Genomic DNA, 10073 nt, shown 5'->3' on the forward strand with positions numbered 1-10073 from the left:
TTATGCACTTCTGCTTTAAAGAAGACTTGATGGGATTTGTGAGATTACAAGGCATCCTTGTAATGGAAAGGTGGTAGTCATTGAATGTGGGGTAGAAGGGACCTCTCAGTCTGTACAGGAAACAAGGGATGTTCAGATACCCTGGCTTTTCTGGGAATGTAACCGACTTGCTGAAAAAGCCTGACTTGAACTTGACATTCCTCAATTGAGTCACTTCTCCAAATGAGTATGTTTTCTGCTTGCATGAGACTTCTAAAAAGCCCTGGAGAGGTTTAAATTCTATGACCTAGTTTCAGGTTGAAACAGGAGTAGCTTTAGACTAAATGTTACTTGGGAATTTTCTCATTATTCAAAAAGTCTTTTCCCTCTGGTCATTTCTAGCCTCCTATTACTCAAGGATCTTTTGGATGGAAAAAAACGTAGTTTTAAATGATATTGTGATGACCCCATCCTATCACTTTGCAGTCTCACTGTTATTTTCTTCTGACTCCAAGTACAGGATACACTTAGGTTGCTGAAGTTAATTACAAAACAAGAAAAGAAAAGAGGAAGGTAGCAGCTTCACTGATGATCGGGGAACTTGTGGCTTATGCCAGACTTGCTGTGGTTGTGTGGACATGAGCTCGGACGCAGGTGGTGGAGTCAGATGGAGCACACGGAGCAGCAGTTAGCATGTACTTAGGTGGTCTTTGGTGCCTCTGCCTTTTCTTTTTTTGGAACACTCCATGTTCTTTGCCCTTGGTTGAAATATTGTTTTGTATCTGAGCCAAACCCCATCAAGTCTTCTTTAAAAATGATGAGTGGCAGTCATTTTCTTTAAAAAGGAAAAAGAAAAGACTAATCAGTAAAAATGATATGGAGGGGAAAATTAGCATTCACATGTCAAGTGATCTAAGCACCTTAGCAAGGGAGGGCTTCCTCTCTCAGGCACAGATCTTGCCTGACATATTTAACTGGGGGCTCCGTAGGAATTTGGCTGCAGTCCAAGCCAGAGCAAACCCTGGGGGAGAGGTGTGTGTGAGAAGAAGGGGCGGAGGGTGGGCTGAATACCTGGGCAGTCAGAATCACAAAGGTGTCTAGGCAAAGGTGTCCTTGGCCTGAGACAAGAACCAATTAGGGAGAATGACAAAACCCCCACGGCTGCTTCCCAGCTCCTGAATGCCTGTCACTGTGGAATGTAGATTTCTCCTGGGTCTCAGGTCCCAGGCAACAGTGAACAGAGCTCTTGGGGCCACTGAGTGAACCTTGCTGATGTGGAAGGCCTGCAGTTGAGGGCTGGGTGAGGCATCCTTGTAATGACAAGGTGGTAGTCATTGAATGTGGGGTAGAAGGGACCTCTCAGTGTGTACAGGAAACAAGGGATGTTCAGATACCCTGGCTTTTCTGGGAATGTAACCGACTTGCTGAAAAAGCCTGACTTGAACTTGACATTCCTCATTTTAAGGTCACTGTTCAATTGTGCTCCAAGTACAGAGGATAAAATATGTTTTCTTAAAAGAAGAGTAATGCTTGTGGGAGAAAGGAAGGAGCAGGACGAGCTTTAAAGAAAATAGATCTTGGATGTATTAGATGCCTCCAATGGGACAGACACCCCCAGATTTCTGGCATGAACACAGATCTTTTCAGTTTGCAATGCTTAGGAGTGCAGTGTTCTGCCAGGATGTACTAACTCACTTGCCACGGATGTGACCAGGCTGCTTTGTCATAAACGGATGCAAATATCAGTCTCCGGGTGACTGCTGTGGCTGCAGCAGGGACACCCTGGCCTGTGCTTGGCAGCACCCAGCGTGCTCCTCATCTGGCCACCAGGACCCTCCTCCTACCAAATGTGCAGGAGGGAAGGAACGAGCGTCTGGCTGTGTTTGTGGGCTCAGGGCAAAACACTGTATCCTCCGAGGCTCTCCAGATCCTCTTGAAGCCAAAAATGTTTGGTCGGAGGAAGTAAATCATTGCCCCAGTTCTCTTACGGTTTTCAAAATGCGCATGTGTGTGTTTGCATGCACGCATTTGGTTTGTGTTTAAGGATACCGTCTCAGCATCTGCACTTCACAGTTGTGGGTGGTTAGATCTGATGTAAGGGGAGATAGAAGATACAGCTGGAGAAGCACAAGATGGCAGTGTGGCTGCTCTCATGTTCTCTGTAGTGCCTCCTGCAGCTCTTCACTTAGGGACTGGTGCCAACCTGCCCTCAGTTTTGGGGGTTACTCTCACCATCTCTGGGTTCTGGCCTTTCATCCTACTCTTGTAAAGTAATGACTAGCAGCAGATAAGAGTAGCTTCCATTCAAAGCTGGATGTAGATATGTGTGCGAAAACCCCCATGTACAAAGGGGCTGGAGGAGGCACATGACAGGAGGTCACTTCCACTCTTGTTATTGGAGGTGGACGCCAAGGGGAGTCGGTTCTGCTGATCTGTGTCTGTCCTGCTTTGCAGCTCGCTGGTCCCACTGACCTTATCTACCCTACTGACTGGCTTCTCATCCTGCCTACCCTACAAGGGTTGCTGTGAGGATTAAATAAGAATGTATTTCTAATTTGGGAATTGAATGATACATGTGTACATATACATAGGTACATATGTATGTATGCTTGTATGTATACATAGTTAATGTATATGTATGGATGATTCTTATCATCTCCTAGTCATTATTTTAAGTGAAATCTGACAGTAATGAGGGACTGAGATATGGGAGAAACATTTGAATTTATGCCTCAGATTCACAGAGGATCCTGTGTTGGGGGCAGGTGGAGGGCACAGTCTGTGTACATCTCCATTTGTGGTAAGAGACTCATAGACTTAAGTCCTACAGATGGTCTCTAGTTTGTTTTCCAAAAATCACATTCCTTTTCATCTAGCTTTTAAAAGATGAAATGTTTCCCTGATGCAAAAATTCCTGTTACAAGAAAGGAGCACATAAGCGTCATGCCCCACCACGTACTTCAAGAGACCTGTTGTCCTTCCCTGCTTCCCAGCCCTTAGAAAGATAGCGGTTAGTATTCCAGAACTAGCCAAAGAAGCATTCTTTTTTGCCCCCTAAGTTAAATGTATTTCTCTCTCTCCCTCCCCACCATTTTTTCTTAGTTAGGCTGGCGGTGCAGCCTGAGCTTGTCTGCGAGGGCTTGGGTGGGGTGTGAGCGATTGGGGGTCAGGACCACAAGGTGGCGCCCGTTCCTGGGGGGCGGGGTCAGGCCCACCTTACCTTGGTGTGTCTGTCTAGCCTTGGCTGTGATTCAGAGCCCTTCCAGAATCAGGGCAGAAGGACACAGCTACCAGGGAACGAGGTCAGTGCCTGCAGCAGGACTATCAGAAGCCAGGCCAGAGTTCTGGGTTCTGTTCTCTGCGTCAGTCTCCAGAACGGACGCAGAGTTGATGGGACTTGCCATGGTGGAGGGGCACTGGGCAGTCCGGCCGGGAGAGAGACTTACAAGCTTGAAGGTTGTCTCAAAAGAGTAAAAAAGCTCACAGGGGTTTCTGGAAGCGCTAGTTGGCTTTGCTGTTGTTCTGTTGTCTGTTTTAATGATACCCACTCAACGGGCTGTGCTTTCTTTTCTCCACTTTACATTTTATTTAATGATTTCTTCTTATGCCAGAAAAGGAATTGGCGTGGTTTACTGAGACCCCAAAAGGGAATAAGGTGAATAAATAGAGAGAGAACTCACAGTGAGAAGTGGAGTGAAGACCAAGCCAAGACTCAATGTGCAGCCCCACAGAGCCCGTGCTCTTCACCTGGAATTGGCATTGTTTCTCTAGGAAGGCACCAAGCTCCTCACTGTACTGTATCCTGTGCAGAGCCCACAGTGCTCAGAGTTGCTTGGCCATAAAGGCCGCTGCTCCATCTGACACACTCTCTCTTCTCTGACCGCTGGTCAGATACGAAGGATACAGCAGCAGACTCTGAGACTCTCGGAAATGGCAGAACCCCAGAAAGGAAGGGCCTGGATTCCTGGGTGACTGTGTGGAGGAGGGCTGCTCACTGACTAGGAGCACCTGTTGGAACTTTATGCAGAAGAAAATTACATGCTGCTGTGTTCGGCGCTGTTTGTAAAGCAGTTAGCCCATCTGGATTAACACACTTTCCACTGTACTTTGAGCAGCCTTCAGAACCATGAGGAGCTTGGGAGACCACCAGAATCATGTAGGCTGCGGGATTTTGAACTTGCCCTTTGAGCCCTTTTTGTTCTGGTTTCTCAGCTGGTGCCATGCCTCCTTAGGGCAGGTTTCTGGTTCTGCCACTGAAGTTTCCCTGGTCTCTATTGCTCGGTTCCTGATGCTGCTCATTTTCTGGCCATCTAGAAGTGCAGAATGGGTTTTTCCTGAAGTGACCAGAGTTTTTGCCCCAGGATTAGATATTTAGATTACCAAGATGTTATGACTTTTTGTAGGGACTTGTTTGCTTTGCCAGTGCATTCCCGAGGACATGGCTTCCCAACTGTTCCATGAAATACTAATTTAGTGCAAGATGTCCATAGATATGTGGGGATAAAAAAAGGGTTTTGTGATTAAAGATGTGTGGGAAAAAATTGGATTAGATTAAATCCAACATTTCTTTAGTACAGTACTTCTCAGAGCTTTTAACATTTTGTTGACGGGGACAGCCAACTTCAGCCCACAGGCCAACTCTGTCCTGCCACCTGCTTTTGTAAATAACATTTTATTGGAATAGAGCCATGCCCGTTCATTCACATGTTTCCCATCACTGCTTTACCCCTAATGGCAGTGATGAGTAGCTATGAGGAGACCAGATGGCCCACGGAGTAGAAGGTATTTACTATTTGGCCCTGTAGAGAAGAAAGTTGCCAACCCCTCCTTGTGTGTCTCCAACAAGAGGAATACACATGAGTTCACACTTAAGTGACTGCAAGTCTTTTTTTTTTTTTCTTCTTGGATCACCTATTAACCTCTTAAGAGTTTCAAGTATTCTTGGACAATGTCAACTGAGGGTCTGAAGGCCTTCATCTCTACCCCCAGGGCCAAACTCAGACCTATCTCTAGTTGCCCACGAGCCAGCACTACCCCTTCTTTCTCGGCAAGTTTTCTTTCCAACTCCTGAGTCCCAGAAGTTAAGGTTTGCCTCATTCTCCTCTTACTCCTGGTGTCCTAAATGACTGCGGGCTGGAAATGCCATCCCCCATTTCTCTATAGGCGTCCCAAATGGTAATGTTCCAGAGGCTGGCTAGCTTCCCTGCACAGTAGCAGAGGGTCGCTGGGGCCTGGCAGAGGGCGTGCAGGCCGCCTGCAGCCCGGGGATCCTCCTGCTCCACCAGCTCGCAGGCCATGTATGGTCACAGCAGGCCAGCTCCCGGCCGTGGGGAAGGCTCATTCCTACTCCCTGGGCACCACTAGGTGTGCAAACAGCTCGGGGAGGGATCATTTAACATCACCTCTAAAGCCTGATTTGTAAATAATCTTAGACTGAAGGAAGACAGAGCAAGTTAAATATTTATTTGAAGATTATGTCTCTAAAGGAGGGATTGTTGAAAATTAGTGAGGGTTTTGCCATCCTCGCTTTCTCCTCCCCTGCTGGAGGGCATATTATTTTTACGGCTGTATTTGACAGCCAGAACAAGCCTCTGTAGATTTAGTGGTTGTTTGCAGTGGCATTTATGTGTTTGAATGAGCTGGGCAAACAGGAGGGAGGGTGGTGGGGTGGTTAATTAACTCTGAGAATCTCTCTTCTCTAACACACCACACTCAGGAAATGCCAGGAAGAGAACCATTCGCAGGTTTTTACAAAAGAAATCCTTCCCTCGACATGGCAGGTTTGCAAGGACAGTACTTACCCTGCTGTTGCAGATTCAGGTCTTCAGAGTGAAAAGTCCTGCTTCTGGGCAGAAAATATCTGTGGCCATAACTTTCTGGATGAGAAAACCAGCAGGCTGGCCAGTCCCATTATGCCACTCACTCATTCACCATGTATTTTCTCATTATGTGATAGTTCTAGGCCCTGGGTATATACACATACACATACATATACATTTACTCATACATAATACATGTTCACATGCATATACATGTACATATATGCATGCACATGCATATGCATATACACCTATACACATAGATATACATATACACAGTGATGCACATATATACATATAGATGGCAACTTGCTTTCTGAAATGTATACAGAAAGCTATTTGGGAAATCACTATTTTTTTGGTAGTAAATAGATCTTTAGTGAAAATCAAACTTGAGGGAAACAACACCAAAGCTGTTGCTCAATCTACACACTGTTTTACCCAGAGCATATTTGTCTCTCAGAAGGTACACTGGGTTGGGAGCGTGGGTGCCTGGATCTTCATCCCATTTCTCCCAGAGACTGAATTCTTGGGATGTCCCTTACCTTTCTTGGTCTCATTTTTGAAATGAAGATTGGGTTAGATCAGTGTTCCCTAAACTGGTATGATCTGAAGAATTACCCGGCGATTCTGACTCAGCAGATCTGCAGTAGGGCCTCAGAATCTGTCACTTTTCTTTTCTTTCTTTCTTTTTTTTTTTTTTTATGGGTTGGGTGCATTTTATTGGTTTTCTTCTATAATACTAACAAAGGCCCAGGTGATGCCTGAGACCCAAAATGCTCGGACAACACTGGATTAGATGATCTTTGGGGTCCCTGGAAATTAGATTTTAGTATCTTAATTTTTCCAGGAGCTCCTTAGCCCCCTTCATGGATATCTCTGGAAAAGCATTAATAAAAGTACCAGTGCTCAGTAGACCTTTTAAATAAGAAAAAGAGAAAAGTGTGAGAGGGAGGCCATATACCAATATTTCATGTTGCTCACACTGATGAGCTTGTTGACTGGGGTGGTAATGGACTGGGGGTCAGATTCCCTCAGTGACAATTAGTCCAGGGGCGGAGTTAGGACAGGGCCACTATGTTACATCAGGGCTGGAGGACACTGAGAGTTCAGGCAGAGGTGAGCAAGGGTCAGGCCTGACCACCTGCCTCCGTGCTCTGGAGCCCACTGGGCGCTGCTTTGCAGAGGCCCCGCAGGCAGAAGAATGGCCTGCAGGCACCTTTTCTCTCCCTGACCTGCCATTGTCCCCATGGGGCAGGGAGGGCAAGAACTTCCAGGCACTAGCTCTCCACCCTTCCTTGGTTTCCCGCAGCCCGGAGATGCTGTGCCTGTAGGACTCACTGCCCTTCCTTCTTTTCTCCAAGACAGCATCACACCCATTCTTTCCTCTACCTGACACACTGGTTCTTGCTCAGCAGCCCACGTCGGGTGCATGGGTGTAGAAGGACAGGGGCCCTTTTTGTTGTGCATGGGCTCTCTGCTACTCCACTTCCTGAGTAACTGCCTCTTGCTCCATGTCCGGCCTCCCACCATCCCCCCGAGAGACGGCTCAAGCTTTTGGATTCCCATGACCCCCTCCTCTACTCATTGTTCCTTCAGACTCAGGTGAGGTGTCATCTTCCTGTTGTTCTAATTTCTGGGTTACCTTAGCATCTCCTGTTTGGCTTCTCAGCACTTCCATCACCTCTGTTAATTTCTGGCACTAAATTCCCTCTGTGTAGGAAAGCTGGACACATTTCTGCTTTCTGTACTTGACCCTGAATAACTCAGTTCTCAAGGTAGGTCCCTAGGCTTATTTTCTGCTGTGAGATGAAAGCCACAGGCATAACCTGACAGCACCTGGCTAACAACTGCCTGGAATGTTGTCCCGTCCACATGCTCCAGGGTGGCATTTGCCAAACAGTTCCATTCTCTCCACCAGTGACAAAACAAAGGTCCAACACATCACAGCAACTGAGCTCCCTGTCACCTAACTCATCTACGCAGCCTGGCACCGCTCACTATTTCTCAGGCACACCTGCATTTGTGCATGTACTATGTTCCCCCCTCTCAGAACGCCCTTTCTTCTTATTCCTACCTATCTCCAAGTCTTGGTTTCATGCCAACTCCAACCTACAGCCTCTCCTAATCCTCCTATCTGGAACTAATCTCTCCTTCCTCAATATGGCCCACGTTTCTTTGTTCAGCTCCTTTGCTTCTTATCACGTCCTGTCTCGTAGGGTAGCTACATTGACTTAATCACCCCAAATGGTAAGTTTTCTCCCATGAGGTGCTTGCTCATATTTACAGCTCCTACCAAATAGTTGATACTCAGTGGAGACTGGGTGGAAGCCAGGCTACTGTCACTCAGTACACACCACGTTTGACTGTGTTTTACACAGCCATGCCTTCACATACATCTCTCTGTATTTAAATCTATGCTCTCAGTCAATCCCATTGCTGTTTTTCTTGGAAACAGTAGTTGCTCTCTATTTAACCCAGTCTGCTAAACAAAATCAACAGACATTAAGAATTAGACTGATTTTCTGATATGATTATTTACTGAGTGTCCATCATAGGCATGTGTTAAGTGTTTACATGCTTTATTTTATTTACTCCTCTTGAGGAATAAATTCATTTCACAGGTGAGAAAAACTAAGGCTCATAGAGAGTAAGGAGTCTTGCTAGTATCACACAGCTGGTAGATACCTGGCAGGGGTCTGGACCCAGGTATACATAACTCAAAACCTTACATTATGAAAGGGATAAGAACAGTGCACCTAATGAAAAAAGATAGTTCACAGCCATGGAGCAGATGACAGCTCCTCCTCTGCTCGCGCAGGGCCTTGGAGCTGCTCCTTTGCCTTGTGTTTGCCCAGACCCTGTGAGCTGGCCCACCTTGCCTCCCTTCTCCTCTGACTCTGTCCACAGTAACACGGATTACCTCTGAGTCCAGTGCAGGTCCTTACAATGGATCCCATCCTCGCCCCTAGATAGGCGTAGTCATCCTAATGCTCAGGCACCCAGAGGGTGTCAACTTCGGCTTTCTTTGAGATGGATCTGGCTATGAGCAATGCTGCCGTGCTCTGCACTGGCCCAGAATGAGAGATGAGCAGTGACTTCCTAGCCCAGCTTCCACGTAGGGACCCTGCAGGCCAGAGCTGCTGGCGACTCTTTGCTGGGTCTCTCCTGCCTGCTAAGTAGGTGACCTTTGGGGTCTGGTGAAAGGTATGGCTTTTGGTTAATGACTTTTCAGGGCTTGGATTCTCTTGCTTTCTTTCTCCTTTGGTTTTTCTCTGAGTAGTCAGAGATACTCAGCTTCTTCACTCACTGCAAGAGGCCAAACGCACTGAGGCGTGGGTGGCTGCGGGAGCCAGGCTCAGTAACGGGAGTCCCACGAGTATGAAGTGCCAACACGCGGCAATGGTGGGGTGACTCTCCTCTTTCACATTGTTGTAGGTAATCCTTACTGTCCTTTTTCTGCCGCAAGTTTCTTGCCTTTTATTCCCTCCACCATGAGCTTGTCCTTCCTTTTCCCTTCTTTTTACTCTTCTCACCTTCTTTGTTGTCTTTTATCTTCTCTCTTTGAGGGCAAAGAGGACATAGCTTCTTAGTGGATGCCTGTCAGACTTCCCGGCCCTAGGGCTGGAAAAGCTCTGGAGTTCTCAGGAATCCCTGCCAGGCCGGCTCCCAGAATCCCCCTCACCTCACCAGCACAGGCCGCAGGGAGCAGAGAGGAAGGCTCCGAGGTGCAGACCAGGTTGAACTGGATTCAGGAGCCTAATTACTACCAGAAAATTAAAGAAAGGTAATAATTGCTTTTAAACACTTAACAAAAGCCAATCTCACCTCGCAGGTTTGTAAATTTGTAGTGAGAACTGATTACAAGGGAGCGCTTGTCCTGCCCCCTTTGTGTTTGATTTGCAAACCAGAATGCACACGCCCAATATGCATAATTGGACCCTCACGGTCCCTGCATCAATGTGGCCATGCAGTAGAAGTTTATTTATCCAGTGCTCATTCAAAGAAAAGCTGAATGGAACAAGAAAACTCCCACTTTGCAATGGGATTAGATACCATGGAGTGTTCCTCCCCCGTACTCTTTCAAGGATTTTTTTTTTTAAGTTTCTAAATCTGCTTGGGGAAAAAAAAAGTAAATTGCCAGAAGTGAGATTAGTGGGGAATATTGTTCTTAGGACAATAGAGTCTTTATGGCTTGACTGGTATGAGCTCCCTGCTTCAAAAAAATACAAGGGCTGGAGGTGTGGGGGTTCTTAATTGCCTACATCTGATCAA

General features: G+C 46.7%; 1 long non-coding RNA gene across 1 annotated transcript; it reads right to left on the reverse strand.

Moving 5' to 3' along the window:
- Positions 1–336: 336 nt before the first annotated feature.
- Positions 337–7706, reverse strand: LOC140845067 (uncharacterized). The gene is made up of 3 exons (XR_012123705.1): positions 7444–7706; positions 5781–5944; positions 337–814 (listed from the first exon to the last, which is right to left on the reverse strand). It is a non-coding gene; the product is annotated as an uncharacterized lncRNA (long non-coding RNA).
- Between the last annotated feature and the right edge of the window lie 2367 nt (positions 7707–10073).

This window comes from Manis javanica, chromosome 2, assembly GCF_040802235.1.
Source record: "Manis javanica isolate MJ-LG chromosome 2, MJ_LKY, whole genome shotgun sequence".
Lineage (NCBI taxonomy): Eukaryota > Metazoa > Chordata > Mammalia > Pholidota > Manidae > Manis > Manis javanica.